Below are 18,591 nucleotides of genomic sequence, written 5' to 3'. Positions count from 1 at the left end.
TCGAGCTACGGCGGAGGGGTCGGAGGGGTCAGAGAGGCGTTCGCGGCGACGCAGAGAGGTCTGCGGGGGTACGCCGTTGATTCGACGCAGAAGCATAAAACAGGCTTAACTCACTCATCCGTGCACGCACTGCGGTCTCGTGAGGAAACGCAGCTTGATATAAAGTTTTTCTTGTTCCCGAATACAAATATTTTTTTAAGTATTTGTTCGAAATAACTATTCGTAAAAAACACGTTATTTGTACCTTTCCGAATACCGTATTCGGGTTCGGCTCCACCCCTAATATATATATATACACTCACCGGCCACTTTATTAGGTACCCCATGCTAGTAACGGGTTGGACCCCCTTTTGCCTTCAGAACTGCCTCAATTCTTCGTGGCATAGATTCAACAAGGTGCTGGAAGCATTCCTCAGGGAGTTTGGTCCATATTGACATGATGGCATCACACAGTTGCCGCAGATTTGTCGGCTGCACATCCATGATGCGAATCTCCCGTTCCACCACATCCCAAAGATGCTCTATTGGGTTGAGATCTGGTGACTGTGGAGGCCATTTTAGTACAGTGAACTCATTGTCATGTTCAAGAAACCAATTTGAAATGATTAGAGCTTTGTGACATGGTGGAAGTAGCCATCAGAGGATGGGTACATGGTGGCCATAAAGGGATGGACATGGTCAGAAACAATGCTCAGGTAGGCCGTGGCATTTAAACGATGCCCAATTGGCACTAAGGGGCCTAAAGTGTGCCAGGAAAACATCCCCCACACCATTACACCACCACCACCAGCCTGCACAGTGGTAACAAGGCATGATGGTTCCATGTTCTCATTCTGTTTACGCCAAATTCTGACTCTAACATCTGAATGTCTCAACAGAAATCGAGACTCATCAGACCAGGCAACATTTTTCCAGTCTTCAACTGTTCAATTTTGGTGAGCTCTTGCAAATTGTAGCCTCTTTTTCCTATTTGTAGTGGAGATGAGTCGTACCCGGTGGAGTCTTCTGCTGTTGTAGCCCATCCGCCTCAAGGTTGTGCGTGTTGTGGCTTCACAAATGCTTTGCTGCATACCTCGGTTGTAACGAGTGGTTATTTCAGTCACTGTTGCCCTTCTATCAGCTCGAACCAGTCTGGCCATTCTCCTCTGACCTCTGGCATCAACAAGGCATTTCCGCCCACAGAACTGCCGCTCACTGGATGTTTTTTCTTTTTCGGACCATTCTCTGTAAACCCTAGAGATGGTTGTGCGTGAAAATCCCAGTAGATTAGCAGTTTCTGAAATACTCAGACCAGCCCTTCTGGCACCAACAATCATGCCACGTTCAAAGTCACTCAAATCACCTTTCTTCCCCATACTGATGCTTGGTTTGAACTGCAGGAGATTGTCTTGACCATGTCTACATGCCTAAATGCACTGAGTTGCCGCCATGTGATTGGCTGCTTAGAAATTAAGTGTTAACGAGCAGTTGGACAGGTGTACCTAATAAAGTGGCCGGTGAGTGTATATATATATATATATACACAGATCAACATGCAGAAACATGTAAGTACGTTTATGTGCTGCTAACACATGCTAAATCATGCTAGCAACATTTTAAAACGTGTTAACGTGCTAAATCATGTTAGCAACTTGTTAGAAACGTACTACATCATGGTAGCAATGTGTTAATTCATGCTAGAAACATGCCAGCAATGTGCCAAATCGTGCTAGCAACATCTTAAAACATGTTAGCAATGTGTTAAATCATGCTAGCAACATCTTAAAACATGTTAGCAATGTGTTAAATGATGCGAGAAACAAGCTAAAACATATTAGCAATGTGGTAAATCATGGTAGAAGCATGCTAATAATGTGTTAAATCATACTAACAATATGTTAAATCATGCTAGCAACATGCTAGCACAATACTAAATCATGTTATCAACATGTTAAATCATGTTAAGTCATGCGAGAAACATGATAGCAAAGTGTTAAATCATGCTTGCAACATGCTAAAATGTTATCAATGTGTTATATCATGCTATAAACAGGCTAACAACATGCTTAATCATGCTAGCAACATGCTAAAACATGTTAGCAACGTGCTAAAAAATGTTAGCAACGTGTTAGAACATGTTAATAACATTTTATTGACTTAAAATCTGCAAACTTCAAGCTTTTTAAAGGTATTTAAATCTTTCAGACAAAGCTTTGTCAAGCCAACATCAAAGTTTGTCATCAAACTTTATTAATTTAGTTTCTTATTTTATTCTTTCAATATCTGTGTGAAATATGACCCACACATTTCTTTGTGAGATTTACCCATGGATTCACCTGAAAAGTCTGTAGAGGTAAACGCTGAGGAACTTTTCTACTGACCGGAGCTGCTCCCAGAATGAGAAAAGGTGAATTTGAGGTGAGAAAACGTGACAATGAGGTGAAAAAACCTGAGAAGACTGTGAAAGAGAGGCAGACAGAGTGAGGCAAGCATGGGACATCCTCTTAAAACAGAGAAAACAGGAAGACAAGAGCAAACGAAGAAGAAATTGGGTGAAAGATTAGAGGAGAGGAGCATGAAATGAAAGTATTGAGTGGGGAAGATAGGAGTGGATAATCGAAGAAAGTAATAAAGTGGAAAAAATAGAGGGAGGGGAGAGAGGAGAGAATTAGAGAAGAGGAGGGAGGTGGAGAGGAGGAATACAAATTGAAAGGGAAAAGAAGGTGGAAATGGAGGCGGGTCAAAATCGCAGACACACACACAGAGAGAAAATGAGCAGGAAGATCTCACGAAAACATGTCCAGATAACATTTTTAAGCACAAAAGCAAAAGAAACAAATATTGAAATACAAATTCTTGCATAACAGAAGGTTAAGGACAATTTAGATTTTTGTATTCAGACATTATTTTCTCAACAATTAAACCTTTTCCCACTAAAAACAAAGATTCAGGGAGCCGTCCCTCATTTCTAAGCCAATCAGAATAAAGCTCTCTGCCTTTTATTTGTCTGGAAGAGCTGCACAATTTGAGAGGAAAAAAACTAATTGCAATTGTGATTGCGATTAAAAAAGGTTTGCTCTGCTTGTTTATTGGGCTGCATGTTTTGGCCCAATTTTTTTGGATTACATATTAATATTACTAAAAATAATAATCAATAATTAATAATAATAATAAACAAAAAATTAAGTCAAATAAGAAATATTACTAATGTAATATTTCACTGTAATATTAAAAAGCAAGAATTTAGGAAATATATAATAATTATTTTTATTTTTATTTAAATTAAATTAACAAAACAAAATAAGAAATAAATATTACTATTGTAATAGTTCACTATAAAATAAAAAAATAAAAAAAATAGGAAAATACAATAATAATACTTTCTTTTTTTATGATGATTATTTTACTAAACAAAAATATACCAAAATAAGAAATATAACTATTGTAATATACACTGTAAAAAAAATTATTTGGAAAAAAATTATTATAATTAACAGTACAGCTGTAAAATTAATATGCAAATTGTTGGGGGGCTGTTTTAATTCCTTCATTCGCAAGCGTTAAACCTATTCTTTCGTTAACAACCACCGGTTTCCAGTATAAGGCTTTATTTTGATTAATCATGCAGCCCTAGTTTCATTGACTGGGTGGGGTTTTGGAGGCTGAATGGTTGCAATTTAGTGGCCAAATCTAGCAGAAGTTAGCAAAGTGGCATTAATCGCTTCTGGGTTTTGGGGTGAAATATGACCCAGACTTGTTCTTGACAGCTTTTGTGAGATTCTCTTAGATATTGCAGATGGAATAAAGGATATCTGAGCAGAGAAGGAGAAAATGTGGTGGTGAATGTATGACCAAACAAGAGAGAGAAAGTGAGAGAGAGAGAAAGATAATCAGGAAGTAAGCGAGTAAAAGATGAAGTGATGAGCCAAAGGAGAGAAATGAAAGATGGAGGGTGAATAATGAAGGCCAGAGGACCAGGACAGGATGCTGAGCAAGAGAACCAGACATGAATGAGGGATGAGGAAGGATATAGGTGAAGGAAATAAGGAGAATGTTGCCAAACTGAACCATGCTGCAAATTAGGAATGAGGGGAACGCGAGGGAGAGAGACGGAGATGGAGAGAGAGGAGAAGAAAGCCCTCAGCGATGAGACCATTACATTGGGGATAATGAAGAGGTTCCACTCTGTCACACTGAGCATTAGGCCTCTGTCAAACTGACCCCAAAGTGTCAACAAGTTAATAGCCTGGGTATCAGCTGCATTATGACATGCCACCATTCATAGACGCTGACACACTCATCATTTACACACACCGACAACCACATGCAAGACTCATTCAAACACAAACAAACACTGTGTGGCACACTCGCCAGATCGCGCTGGGAAAAGCAAACGCAAACGAGGGAGGAAAGACAAGTGAACGCAGGTCTCGCAGTGAAAGAGTCCGCGCATGAGATGAAGAATATTAGCTTCAGATGCTCTGAAGGCGTACATTATTTAAAAGGTGTTGTTGCTCTTTTGCACATTGTTAGTGTATTGTCTTTGCGATCCGCAGAACGCGCCAGGGCTTTGTTGAATAAATAAAGGCCGAATCTACTGGGGAATGCCAACTACAGAAAGGCACACGGCATCGAGTGAACATTATTTCATTTTTTTTAGGCTGGAACAAATAAAGCTTTAAAGAAAATGTCTTCTGAAAAGACTCACTCACACTCTCTCTCTCTCTCTCAGCTTCTCTCTCTGTGCCTCTTCTTTACTGTACAGAGTTCAAACTGCTGACTGGCTTCAGCTAATGCTCGAGTTCAGAGAAAACAGTAGTGTTATTTACAGTGTTAGTGTACAGTAGAAGTCCAAAAAGTAGAATAACAGACAGCTCTAATGTGAATCTTAATGCACCATACGGAGCCTTTTCACGAACTGTGATGACTATTTTCTAAAGTTATTAATATTTTAATTTTTTTAACACTATACTTTGTGCTATTTGTCAGTAAATGACAAATAACACTGCTGTGAGGGTGTTTTTAATGCCTCGTTTCCACAGTGCGGTACAGTACAGCACAGTTCATCAGTACGGTACGCAAATTTGACCGTTTCCATTGTCAGAAGTTGTGAATGGCACCCTAATTCTCCTTTGGTTAAGCCCCGCCCCCCTTAGTTACTGTTGCTACGTCCGACAAACAAACTTCATCTGGGCTCTGGTATCAACATGGCTTAAGCTGTGACAGCTCTTCCTGCTGAAATTTTATCAAACTTTTATAAAGCAGCAAATAAAGTGTCCGATGGAAGTAAGCAAAAGCGGCTGCAATAATATACGTTCGAAGGCTATATTCACGACATACAGGTGAAACGCAAGGAACAACAAGGCATCCAAATAGAGGCAAAAGCATACCGGTCACAGTCCAAAAATGAACCACCGCATATCCTACTAATCGAGACGGAGGCTGGGACTAACAATATCAAGGAGCAAAGCTGGGTAGGTCTCTATTCACTTCTATAATCGTTATTACAAAGCAAACGGACTACGCGAGTATAACGTTGTATTTATTAGCAGCGTGTGCTTGACGACACTTGACAGGATTTGACTTCGGTTTGGGAAGGGAAAAAAACGGACACCCCCCTCCAACCTCGCTGGGAAACGCGTATCTGTGTTACAAATTCCCCAGGCACAACGTTTAACCATATTTTTGATAAAACTACGACGGTAATAGCCTGCCGAGACCAAAAATATGAGACGCCTGTGTTAAAGTCAATGGAGCGCTGTGAAAAAGTGTCGGACCTCTGTGGGAGCTCGTTCTTGGCTGTGCTGTGATTGGTCAATCTACATTCTAGGGTGTGGCTTAGCCAAAGGCGAATTCCGAACCCTACCGTACAACTTTTTTGGTACCCTTCCATTGGGGTATCTAGCACAGTAGTCCGGTACTAAAGGGTGGAGCTAGACTTACTGCAGAACGTTGATTGGTTGACAGAAAATCGTCACTTGTACGTGCTTTTTTGGCTGTGTTTTTCCTTGCAGCAAGAACAAGATCTGTTGTATGTCCTCCATTGTTGTTTACTGTGTCGTTTTCTTCTTCTTCAATCAATGGCGTTGATCGCTACACCTCGCCTATCAAGCAAGGGTAGGGCTACTGTTGGTGGTGGAAACGCAAGCCGGATCGTGGTTTACCATCCCGAATCGCACCGTACTGTACTGTGCCGTACCACTCGGTGGAAACGAGCCATAATACAACAGCTGAGGGAGTGGTGGAAAGTTTGACATCTTTCTCTCTACTGACTGCTGTAATCAATCTCTCTAAATGTTTTCCCTGTATTGGAAAGTCAGGGAAACTCTATCGCGTTTTTCTTTTGATTTCAGAGCAAATGCAAATACTAAATTATATTAGCTATCGTCTCCAATTCACTGTTATAGAAGTTTACCCAATGACAACTTCCGCGTCTGAGAACCACAGAAATGTGAAAATGGTCCATTACAGTCAAGCCAACTTCAATACAAAGTCTATAGCTTTGTCAGCTCCCTACATAGACAACAACGTTTAATGTTAACAATGCAAAGACTGTTACAAAATGTAGGCAGTAAAGTTAGGCCTTCTAAGATCACTGTAACCAAGTGCAAAGACAATTTTGATAATATTGATGTTTGTTTAAGTAATATTTTGAGGTATATGGTTTATCATTATGCTCCTGTCTTGTATATATATGGGTTGCTCTTGTTTATATATTATTTGTTATTATTATTACTGTTTTTTCTTATTATTGTAAATGCTTGGCGTTGTTGGTTTGGTTTGGTTTGTTGTAAATAGTTAAAATGTTAATAAAAAACATAAAATGAATGACAATTTAATAAAATATGTCTAATAATCACAGGCTACATTATATAAACATTATACTTTGTAATATATACTTATATTTCATCCAATGTCTAAAGGCTCGTACACACCGGGACGAATATCGGCGCGCATTATTCGCCAGCGTTTTTCAATGCGTTTTTTGTGTTCACACCCAAGCGATTTTCGCTGGCGATGAGCCGAGTGAACATGCCAATTCATTCCCTGACATTAGATGGCGCCCATTTGCTCTGCAATACCACTCCATAACATACTCTTTTATCAAGATTTTTGTAGTCGCTGTCGCTTTTGTCATATAGTTCTTTATGTTCCGACAGCAACGAGACCAGCAGCTCTACATTCATCTTGCCTTGCATCTTCCTCGTCTTATTTCTTCCCGGCAGTGTAGATGCTACTTGGCGTATATCTTCTTCGCCGTTACGTATATGTGTGCTCGGCAAGACCGTTTTGTGTTTGAGCGCCCCCAAGTTGTGTTTTACTGTACCTTCAGAAGCTCCAGACACGTGAGCAAAGCGCCAATCTCATTGGTCGGATAGTTTTTGACGCGGCGCGTCAAACTAAAAAAAACGAACCCGAGGCGTTTTTTAAAAAATTACGCTTTTACGCGTGGCGTTTTTCGGGTCGGTGTGCACACTCACATTGGCGCCCTTTGTTTAGTCACGAGGCGTTAAACGTCGGCGAATATCGCGCGAAAAATTCATCCCGGTGTGAACAGGCCTTAAAGGCAATAAAAACATTTATTTTGAATATTTTACTCATACCAAACTTTACTCATACCAAACTCAACACCAAACTCTGGAATCAATTGTGAGTCAAATCATCTGTATTGGAAAGGGTTTTTTTAGGGCCTATGGGGTTGCACACAACAAAATCAAGTCACTTATCATTCCATTTCAGTTAGGAAGCTGTATATGTAAGCAGCAGACAGAAAGGCAGCTCTCTAGTTTATGAGTTCAGAGAACTCCCAGCACAATCATAACATTTCTCTTAAAACACTTCTGATTTGCACCAGGGGACCATAAGTGTACTGCGCGTCCAGGTGTCCCCGCCTAATATTTCGAGCTTTTGTTTAGGCTTGGTTGTCTTGTGTAGCCCACTGCATTTAATGTGCTGCATTGTTTTTCAGTTACTGGTCATTAAAAATTTAGAAACGACATATCAAAACTCTTAATCGAATCTAAAACCCCTCCCTCAGCGGCGACGGGCTCCTATCTGGACCAATTAGAGGCAGGCGAGGCTGACAGTAATGGGTGCTATCTGCAGGTCCCCCGGGGGCGGATGGAGGGAGATAGATAGCAGGAGGGCAGGTACCGTGTACAGTACCCCCCCGCAGCAGTACCTCCCTCCTTCCACCCCATCCCAGGAGAGCTAATGCTCCCTAATGCACAAGACGGACGGAGATAATACCTCCCGATTACAAACGCATCCCTCTCTAATCCAATCTGTCAGCGCACACACAAACACACACATACACGCGTCCTTCTCCGCTGTCCCTTATACCTGACTCAGAATAGAGAAGGACTGAGAAAGAGAGAAACGGTGAGTGGCGGAAAAAGGAATAGCGGGGAAAAGAGAGGCATAGTGACAGGAATGAGGAAAAATCATTGACACCTGGGATGAATAGTGGCATTCTAAAAAAAGTGGGCGGCTTTTGTGGTGATTATGACATCGTTTTGAGCGTTATGATGTCATTAAAGAATTATGAGGGAAAACAACTGAAGCGCTTCAACAATGGCTCAGTCAGGCAAACAGTTTCCACTCTTATTTCAGAACAAAACCCCATTCATTTCGGTCTGTTCCCTCCCCGCGCCACTTAGCCACAAAAACCCCTCACTCTCGCTCCCTACCATGATCCAATCAGCAAAGAGATCAATGTGGCAGAGGGCACAGAGGTCAAAGGTAATGTCACTCATCCTGTGGCATTCTGAGGTCAGATCTCAATGCCTCGTCTTATGCAGTGGGCAGGCCAACGTTGAATCTGTATCCAGAGAAATCGCCGCTGATGGAATTTGGAACGCTGACTATTCCCAGAGTTCCCCTTGAGGGTTTGTTTATTAAATATTTGGGATAATATGATAATGCTTTCAGTTGCCAATAAGAATGTACTAGACTCTCTGCTCCATTTAAAGAGATTCACTGTAACTCCACTATAGCTCGTAAATGCATATTCATATTAGGTACATCATGATGAATTACAAGATCAATGACAAAACTAATTATGTGTGGCATCATGGATCCGATAAATGCACCATATTTGAATATACACTACCGTTCAAAAGATCCAAAAAATTAATGTTTTAATTCAGCAAGCATGCATTAAACCGATCAAAAGCGACAGTAAAGACATTTATAATACAAAAGATTTTTATTTCAAATAAACTGTTCTTTTGAACTTTCTATTCATCAAAGAATCCTGAAAAGAAATGATCAGATACCATGAATATATTAAGAAGCACAACTGTTTTCAGCATTGATAATCATAAATATGCATATTAGAATGATTTCTGTAGGATCATGTGACACTGAAGACTGGAGTAATGATGCTGAAAATTCAGCTTTTATCACAGGAATAAATGACATTTAATATATATGAAAATCAGAAGAAATGTATTTTAAATTGCAATAATATTTCACAATACATTTCTGAACGGTAGTGTATGCAAATGTGAATGATCTTTGAAAGCAGTGACAGAGGAATAAGCTTAATAAATAACCTTTTGCTATTTTTAGAGATTAACAGCCCCTTAATCACTTTCATTGTATGAAAAAAAGAGCAGAGAGAACATTCTGCTTTTCTGCGTTTCAATCCATTCTGCAGATTTTCCCTTAAATCCTCATGGATTTTTTTTTTTTTTTACATCCACAGATTCAGCCTAGGCCTGCCCATAGGTAAAACTCTCAAATAAAAACCACAAAAACCCATGGTACTTTGCTCTTGTTGTGATGTTTCTTTTCCTCGAGCACTTTGCCTATCCACTTACACCGTACATAACCCTATATTTATCTCTGGGATTTTTTTCAAATAATACAGCGCTCCTGCAGAGCAGTGCCATGGTTATTTTCAGGAAACCCTGGCTGTAGAAAAGAATTCAATCTGGCTCAGCTTTAAAAAAAAAACAGCTTTCAATTATGACATTCACAAGATTGCACACCTGTCCTTGGAAAGAGCTGATGGAACGTCTCTAGCTCTTTCTGTTTTTCCCCTCACCATCTTTCTACCTTCGGTCTCTTTCACAAAAAGGTGATGGACTGCCCAGTGACATCGCTCCTTTTTTTTTTAGCTCTACTCTCTCTCTCTCTCTGGTGTGATGGAGTGTGGAAGAGTAGTATGATTTATCACCAGCTGAAGGCTGAGGATGGCGTCACTCTAAGAAGTGTGTGTGTGTGTGCGTCACTCCGTCAGGTCCATCTGTACAGTGAGTTAGTATACGGACAGTTTCCGTGTGTGTTTGTGCGAGCGCACGTGTAAAACCAGGCGCGCAAAACAGCTTATCATCTGAGAACAATTCTCAGATGGCGCAGCCCCTGCTGACTGAGGTTAAATCCATTTTACCCCCCACACACATATGTGCTAACATTAGTCAGACTCACACAGACACACACACACGCTGCTAGTGCACCCATGTTCCATATATCAGAATTTTACACACACAAGATCAAGCCAACACATCCAAACCCACACAACTCCCCCTTTTTTTTTTGTTCACACACACATTGGTGATTTGTAGCTGTTACGTGCACTTGTGGGCCCATTGCCTCAGCGAGATGTCCCGCTGTGGTGTCACACCGCACTGATAATGGCGAGGTCAAAGGTCGAGTGTGAGCGAGAGGGTGTGGGGGGGAGGGGCACTCAGGCACTTTGGCAAATTGGCTAATGTCCCGAGGGAGAGGGGCGGGGCAGGGGAGGGTGACACGGAGACATGACATCATAGAATCCCCCTGAGAGGAGGCGGGAGGAGAAGGTGAGGAAAGAGACATGCCACCTGGAATGACCAGCGTACTGCTTACTGTGCACTATGCACTACCTAGTATTTTTTTGAGATGTATGCTAAGGTGAGCATCACTATTGCTCATATGTAGGGTTAAAAATCGTAAGTTCAATCGGTTAGAAAAGTAATAGTGTCCTTTTTTCAGCGGCCTTAGTTCTGGATGTATTTTTCCCCATTTATTTTTCACATAGTGATTTTTAAAACTCTTTATTTAAGAGTTATATGCCATGAACCAAAACAACCAGCAATGAGGTAAATCACAACATCACAAACTTTGATTTGAAGCATTAAAGGGATACTCCACTTTTTTTGGAAATAGGCTCATTTTACAACTCCCCCAGAGTTAAACTGTTGAGTTTTACCGTTTTTGAATCCATTCAGCCAAACTCCGGTTCTCGCGGTACCACTTTTAGCATAGATCATTGAAGTGGACAAGACCATTAGCATTTCTAAAAAAAAATGACCAAAAAGTTTCGATATTTTTCCTATTTAAAACTTGACTCTTCTGTAGTTACATCGTGCACTAAGACCGACGGAAAATGTAAAGTTGCGATTTTCTAGGCTGATATGGCTAGGAACTATACTCTCATTCCTGCGTAATAATCAAGAAACTTCACTGCCGTACCATGAGTGCAGCAGGCGTAATGATATGACGCAACGCCTGAAAATAGTTCCGTTGTGTTGACGGAAGGTAGCCTATTTTCAGGCACTGAATGGATTCAAAAACGGTAAAACTCAACAGTTTAACTCTGGGAGAGTTGTAAAATGAGCCTATTTCCAAAAAAAAGTGGAGTATCCCTTTAAAGCATTTGAAAATTGGACAAAAAGACAAATGTATAAAACATTTATTTTTGTGCGTGAATGCTGCACAATCACGAACATAAATGGACAAATTTAAAGGCAAATTTCTCAATGTTTCGATTTTTTTTTGCACCCTCAGATTCCAGATTTTCAAATAGTTGTATCCCAACAAACCATACATCAATGGAAAGCGTATTTATTCAGCTTTCAGATGATGTATAGATCCCAATTTCAGAAAATTTACTGGTTTTGTGGTCCAGGGTATATATACCTTTACAAACAATAACTAGAAAGAATACATTTTATTTGTATTATTATGCATTGCATACAAATATTTAAGTATTTTTAGAGCATAGGGAAACTAACTCTAGATCATTCGCAGTGCATCATGTGAATGGATGAGCGCTAAAGTGTTACTTTGGTGCAGTTTCCTTGTTTAATTCTCTGATTGGTGGAGATTCCTCTGCATAATCATGGAACATTTAGTTTTTCACCACGAATTCTGCTGTTAAACATGATTATTTAACAAACAAGTTTAAATAATGCAAGCTGATGGCTTCAACAAAAGCATATACCACCGATTAACAACCTCATAGCTCATAGTAAGCCTGTCTTTAAAGTTTTAAAAGTTAACGTTCAAAATCAATTCTCCTATGGCGAAAATGAATGGGATAATTCCGGAACGGGACTGTTGCATTCTATAAAACGACTCTGCTCAACAATCCACATGATTTGAGGTATAGCTCATGTCTGCAGCACAAAATGCAGTGGTAGGGGTCGGATCGAACTCCGTATAGTAGTAATAGTTATAAGTGCCTTTGCAAGTGCCACCAATAAATATTTCTTGCTTTAGTTAACTCCGTTTGTGTGTGTAATTCTGGGGCTCAGGTGGGTTCTGCCCTAATGAGCCAATTGAGGCCATCATGATGCATGCCCTGATTTCAGCCAGGAATACCAACACAATTTGGCCCAGAGGACAGATGAAGAACACACACACACACACACACACACTTGTGAGGTTTCTAACCTCAGCTAACACAAAAACGGGTCGAGTTTATGAAAGCGAAGACAGAAAATGTAGAAAGAGAGAGGGGGACAGATAAAAAGAGAAAGAGGTTGATGGAGTGGAGAGGGCCAGAGGCTGAGAGAGAAACTATCATCAGCCTGTACACCGTTTCAGCTTTCTGTGCTTAATGGACTCAGTGGGCAGAAAAGACAGTGGAGATGAACAGAGAGAGAGTTACAGAAAGTATGACACATTAATGGCTCATATTAATAACACAGTAGGACCAAACAAAATCATTTTGGCTCATCTCTAACTAACCACTCTCTTACCACAGTGACCAGGCGTTCTTGTTTCCCGGGGCAATCCTTGTTTTTTGGTCCCCGTCTGAAGCTGTCCTGTGTGTCTACAGCCTGAAAAGTGAAATTAGACTTAATGAGCTAGATATTGCAAACAAAACATTAGGCCTATAATAACACTGCACGCATACAATGTGTCATTTCAACTTTTCTTACAATTATAGAAAAAAACAAAACTCACTGAGAACAGAAGACAACTAAAAACAAAATATTCTGTAAACTATATAGCTATATTGTAAATAAAGGTCCCATAGTACACTCATTCATACTATGTAGAACATACTCTTTTAGCGATTGTGAAGTAATTACTTATTCAAAATAAGTAACTGCAAAAGTGAGTACCGGTATGTGATTTCGCATACAGCCAATTTGTAAAATAATTGTTTATTTGGGTTGTATCTTTTCAATGACTTGGTTAAACCAGATCACAAAACTTAATGGTTCTGATCTGAATTAAACCACACATATCAGACTGAATGATTCGCTGGCCGGTTCTTGAGTTAACAACTCGCTTAACCAACTTCACTAAACCAAAAACTGCCTCTTTTGGGCATGTCACAATGAGTTGGTGACCGATGAATAACCTAATAGTAAGAGTATTTGAAGTGTACAGATATTTTACTGAAAATTAAGTTGTATTCATAGCCGAAGAGTAGATTGGCATGAACTGGGATGTATAAAATTAGTGCTGTCAAATCGATTAATCGCAATTAATCACATCTAACATAAACATTTTGTTTACATAATATATGTAGGCTATATGTATATGTAGATGCAATTAATCGTGATGAATTGATTTGACAGCACTAAATATTACTCCAAACAGCCTATAGTATGTAATGTCTTGTATGTCATGACGTAAACATTTTTTTTTAACCGGTTCTTTGAAACGAACTGTTTGAAATATCCGATTTTCATTTCCCATCATTGGCTTTGATGTCTTTGCAATAGTATATTAGAGTATGATTTACCATAAATGCTTACAGTACTCCATTTACCATGGTCAAAATACACAAAACCAGGATTGTTCCCCCTCCAATTATTTAAATTAATATATCATTAGAAATGTAAAATAGATCGCTGAACTAGAAATGTCCCTGGTTTTCATTTCAGAAATCTGGTCACCTTAGAATGTGAGAGTTTTAAAGTCCAATTCAATTGTATTGCTGCACTGAAAGGGAAAAATGGGTCAATATCCAACCGTATAGTTTCATTAGCTACTGAAAACAGGTCTTGTGTTTACGCCTCTGAGCTCAGGGTCTCCAACATCCCATTTCTTAATCTGTCACTCCTCTCTTTTGGTCTCGATATGACCTCCCTTTCTCTCTCTCTCTCTCTCTCTAGCAACAGCTGTTGTTGTGTAGCTCTTCCTCAAACCCCCTGCGGGCAAGAGAAGTGAATGCAACAAACTTAACCCACACCACAAGGCTGGGCGCCCAGGTCCGCTGTGGTCCTGTCTGACCGACACATCAATGTGATTACAGGCAGCATACATCAGTGAGGTTCTCCCCAACGAAACCCAGCCACTTACCCTCACACACATTCACCTCACATTCTTCTTTCGCCCCGGGCGTTCCTCAGCCCTTCACTGAATAAGATGAGCTCATCAATTAAATGCAACAGAGATATTGATTCAAGTGAATGGTGTTATAACCGTGGAGACGCCTGAGGACATCGTATTATGCCGATGCGTTCATTAATATTTGCTGTAGAACACAGGCAGAGCAGGTTCTCCGGTGGAGTGTTCAGAAATTCAGCATGGATCTGTTGGTCTGATACTGCTGATGAATAAACGTACAGCTCAGTAGCGCAAACTGTGAAAATTCTGCTATTCAGGGATTCATATTAATTAGTCATCATTTGGCTAGATCTGAAATTCAGGATTGTTTTGAACAATTACTCTCTGATTGGCGTATTTGGCAGGTGTCATGAATAAAAGAACCATATGCAGGATGTCATCCAGGCTCTGTGCGCATGCGCAATGGGTTTGAAAACCCAACTCTTATGACAACTCGTAACTATTTTACGTTTTAGCCAATTTGTGACTAAATGGTTAGGTTTAGGGGTGGACCTTCATGCTTATGTTTTTTATAAAAATCATAAGTTTCCAAACACATCGTATAAATTTATACCAAATCACTTCGTAAAATGTTAACATTTTCTCATGAGATCGAGACCACAATAATAGGCAAAATCGTTAGAAAAACAATGTTGTTCATTGAAAATATCATTCTCATTTCATAAACAGTTAAAATATAATTGCCACTGCAATCATTGCTCTGCAGTACTTGCCAGCTTAGGCCTAGTATTAAGGTTACAGGTAATTTCTGCCTGAAAAGGGCACATTTACTACGGTACATCCTGATAAGTATATTCTGCTGACATTGTAATGTTAACTGTAGCTCATCCTGACAAATAAGCACATTTTCTCAGACAAGTATGCCTGCTTAAACTATTGGTGGATCATCCTGTGGCTTGATCATTTCTGAATGATCGTTTTTTGATGGCGTTGCAGATTTAAATGTAAATATTGCTAATGTTCACATCACTTAAGAAGAGTAATAGCTCTGACAGCCTCCCCATATTGCTTGTAATAATGATTTCTCCTTTGGGATCCTAAATATGAAAAAGATTCCATAACAGGTGGGAGACGTGCTATATTTCAATAGGTATAACAAGAGGTGACTGTGAAAATAGGCTACTTATATAAATATAATTTAATAAAACATCTTTACAATAAGATGCATGAGTATGTCATAAATGGGGATTTTTGAGGCAGGCATCTTCAGGGCCCTAGATAAATGTGAATTATAAATGATCTGCGTATTGTAGTGTGCTGTTGTCACCTGGCGGCTGAAAATGAAACTACAGTATTATTTTGAGCGCTATACAGTGACATGTCATACGTATTTTATGGCATTTAACTAATTGCACCCACGTCAAATAGGCTAATCATAAATATAAATGTAATAGGCGTTGTGGAACCGTGGAAAAACAATGGAAATTAGGAAAACTGTATGTTTAAAATAAAGGCACTTTATTAAGCGATTCCCTTTAGGGCAATTTTGGCCCTGTGGTGTTTCAGAAAATAAACGAATAAAAAACATTTTCCACACCCTCACAATTCGTCAACATTTCATAAGCATGATAGTAATTCCTCAAGTCAAGAACATTTCCGCAACCATCTCACATTATGCATTATGGGTGCCTCGTGCATGCGTTCATGTTGTATGTTAAACATTTTAAACATTTGGGGAATAAAATGACCGGCTCGTGTAGGCTAATCCTAAATACATACGCTTGAATACTTCAATGTTTTGCATATTTTTGACAAACCCACTTGTAAACGAAACAATAAAAATATGCAGGTCATGAGTTATTATTTTTACCTTGATTTTCATGTTTTTCGTGTTTTCTTCCACCACCGCCACATAGGCCTAACTACGGAAGCCCTACGAGACAGTGCATTTTTTGTTTTGTAACTATAGATCTCGACTTAAAATTTGTTTGTTTTTTGTCTTTTTTTATTTTCGATGCAGAGTTAACAAAATCCATTTATTTATAATACGTAAATTTATTTGTTATGTTGTATACTTATGGTTGAATATGTACATGCATTCTTATTCAGAATTTAAAATCCGTTCTTTAAAGCTGCAGTCCGCAGTTTTTCCTCTTTGTCGCCATCTCTGTTCGAAATCTGCAATTGCAGTTATTCGCGGAATTATCAACTTTACATGAATTGTAGTTCGACACCGCGGATGAACACAATGTTTGAGCAGAGTGTGCAGCTGTCAATCACCGCGCCGGTGTCGATACTGGCATTCAGAATCACAGATTATTCTTTTTGGAAGTATGACCAACATAATAATTTTCACCGGAAAATGTAATCTGAACAAGTAAGTAACATCCCCTTTTGTTCTGGTTCTGACATTGCAGTAAATCGCGCTGCTGATTAAATCTAAAAATCGCTTAATCATCACGCAAAACCGTGCAAATTATACTTTGTTCTCAAATTGTTAATGTTAACAACGTCAGCATTGCGTGACTACATGTAATGTCCTTCGATATGTTAATAAGGTTCTGACTTTATCTTGTGTTTGTGTTATAATAAATAAGTTATTATCTAGTTTACTGTAGTGTCACTTTCCACTTTTCACGTGCCCAGCAACAGTTAGACCAATCAGCAATCCCCCTATTTTTCTCCACCAATCAGATAGTCTCCACTAGCGTAATCCCTAACTATTGTCATTAGGCACGTAACTTTCATCGGAGACACTCGCTCCATCTCCGATCCGGTATATTCTAGAGGGAAATATCTTTATTCTTCAGTTCTGCTTCATGCGGCCATGAGAATGTGAGTCTAAGTAAATATTGTTGTCTGTTACTTGCTTAGATTAATGTAGTATGTGTACTATTCTCCTTACATTTTACTTTGCCTACCGATGTATGCATTCCTGGAGCTAAATAACCAAACCAAATTTAGGCTACATAATAGTTTCACTTCTTTGATGGTGTTTTAGAGCGATTTCACCGTGTTTTTGGCTGTGCGCATCGTAGGCTTTAACTGTGATAACGTGACACCAGCATGCGATCTCTGCATGTTTTCGGATGTGGCGCGATTTAACCCCTTCTCGGCCAAATGTTATAGCACTGAGTTTATTCTTTTTGGTGGTTTTCAGCCATCCAGGCAGTTTAATCATCTATGTCTGTGCAATTCAAGACAGTATTGTATTTGCCATTTGTATATGTAGCTACCAGTAGTATTTTGCACTTTTGAGACATAACGTTTATTGTTATATTATATTCATTGTAGTGATTTAGAAATCTTCTTTTCATAATATAATTGCTTGTTACAATTGTGTATGAATAATGATTATTCATGAGTCCATTTTTTTTTTTTTAACCATGAACAAAACTCCCATCGATATCAAACTGTGGCATTAAAGAGTGTCATAAGAGTCGTCCTCATTATTGTTCTGACCGGACAACCTGGGGAGATTGAGGATTCATTTTCATAACCAAAAGCGCCTGATCTCTAATACGAACACAACTTTTCTCCCCACCGATATTACACATGGAACAATAAGGATTCTCTACATAAATAAATCACATTTATTTTACAACTGGTTCAAAAATAATCTTGTTTTAGTTAGCTTTTAACTCACAGGGCAGATTTTATAGCTTAACTATTTAGATTTTTTTTTAACTGAAATATAACATTTCTATAACCGCAATGCTGTTGTTTTCAATGCCATTCCCTCTGGAGTGTCTATTGCTGCATGGTTCTACATTTCCATGGCCATGTACCTTCGAAGCTTTTCTGTAGAGCGACAACAAAAAATAACTGTAAAATCAGAGCTCTCTGCCAGAGAGAGGTAACGTTAGGCTAATAACAAACCCTTGCATAATGGGTCCTTCATAAATCTCTAAATTTTTCACGGTTCCTATCTCCATAAATGTCTAATGAATTTGAACTATAAGGAACAGCAACTATTATGCTACGTACTGTTTTAATTACACTTTTTATTAAATGAAATAAATAATTGGAGGATGCGGGCATCGATCCCGCTACCTCTCGCATGCTAAGCGAGCGCTCTACCATCTGAGCTAATCCCCC

At 39.3% G+C, this 18,591-nt stretch overlaps 1 non-coding gene across 1 annotated transcript; it reads right to left on the bottom strand.

Moving 5' to 3' along the window:
- Nucleotides 1–18,518: 18,518 nt before the first annotated feature.
- Nucleotides 18,519–18,591, bottom strand: trnaa-agc (transfer RNA alanine (anticodon AGC)). The gene has a single exon. It is a non-coding gene; the product is annotated as a tRNA-Ala (tRNA).

Source organism: Rhinichthys klamathensis, unplaced genomic scaffold (assembly GCF_029890125.1).
Source record: "Rhinichthys klamathensis goyatoka isolate OS25496 unplaced genomic scaffold, OSU_Roscu_1.1 h1tg000068l_1, whole genome shotgun sequence".
Taxonomy (NCBI): Eukaryota; Metazoa; Chordata; class Actinopteri; order Cypriniformes; family Leuciscidae; genus Rhinichthys; species Rhinichthys klamathensis.
Note: the sequence above shows the minus strand (reverse complement) of the source record. Positions and strands in the feature narration are given on the sequence as shown.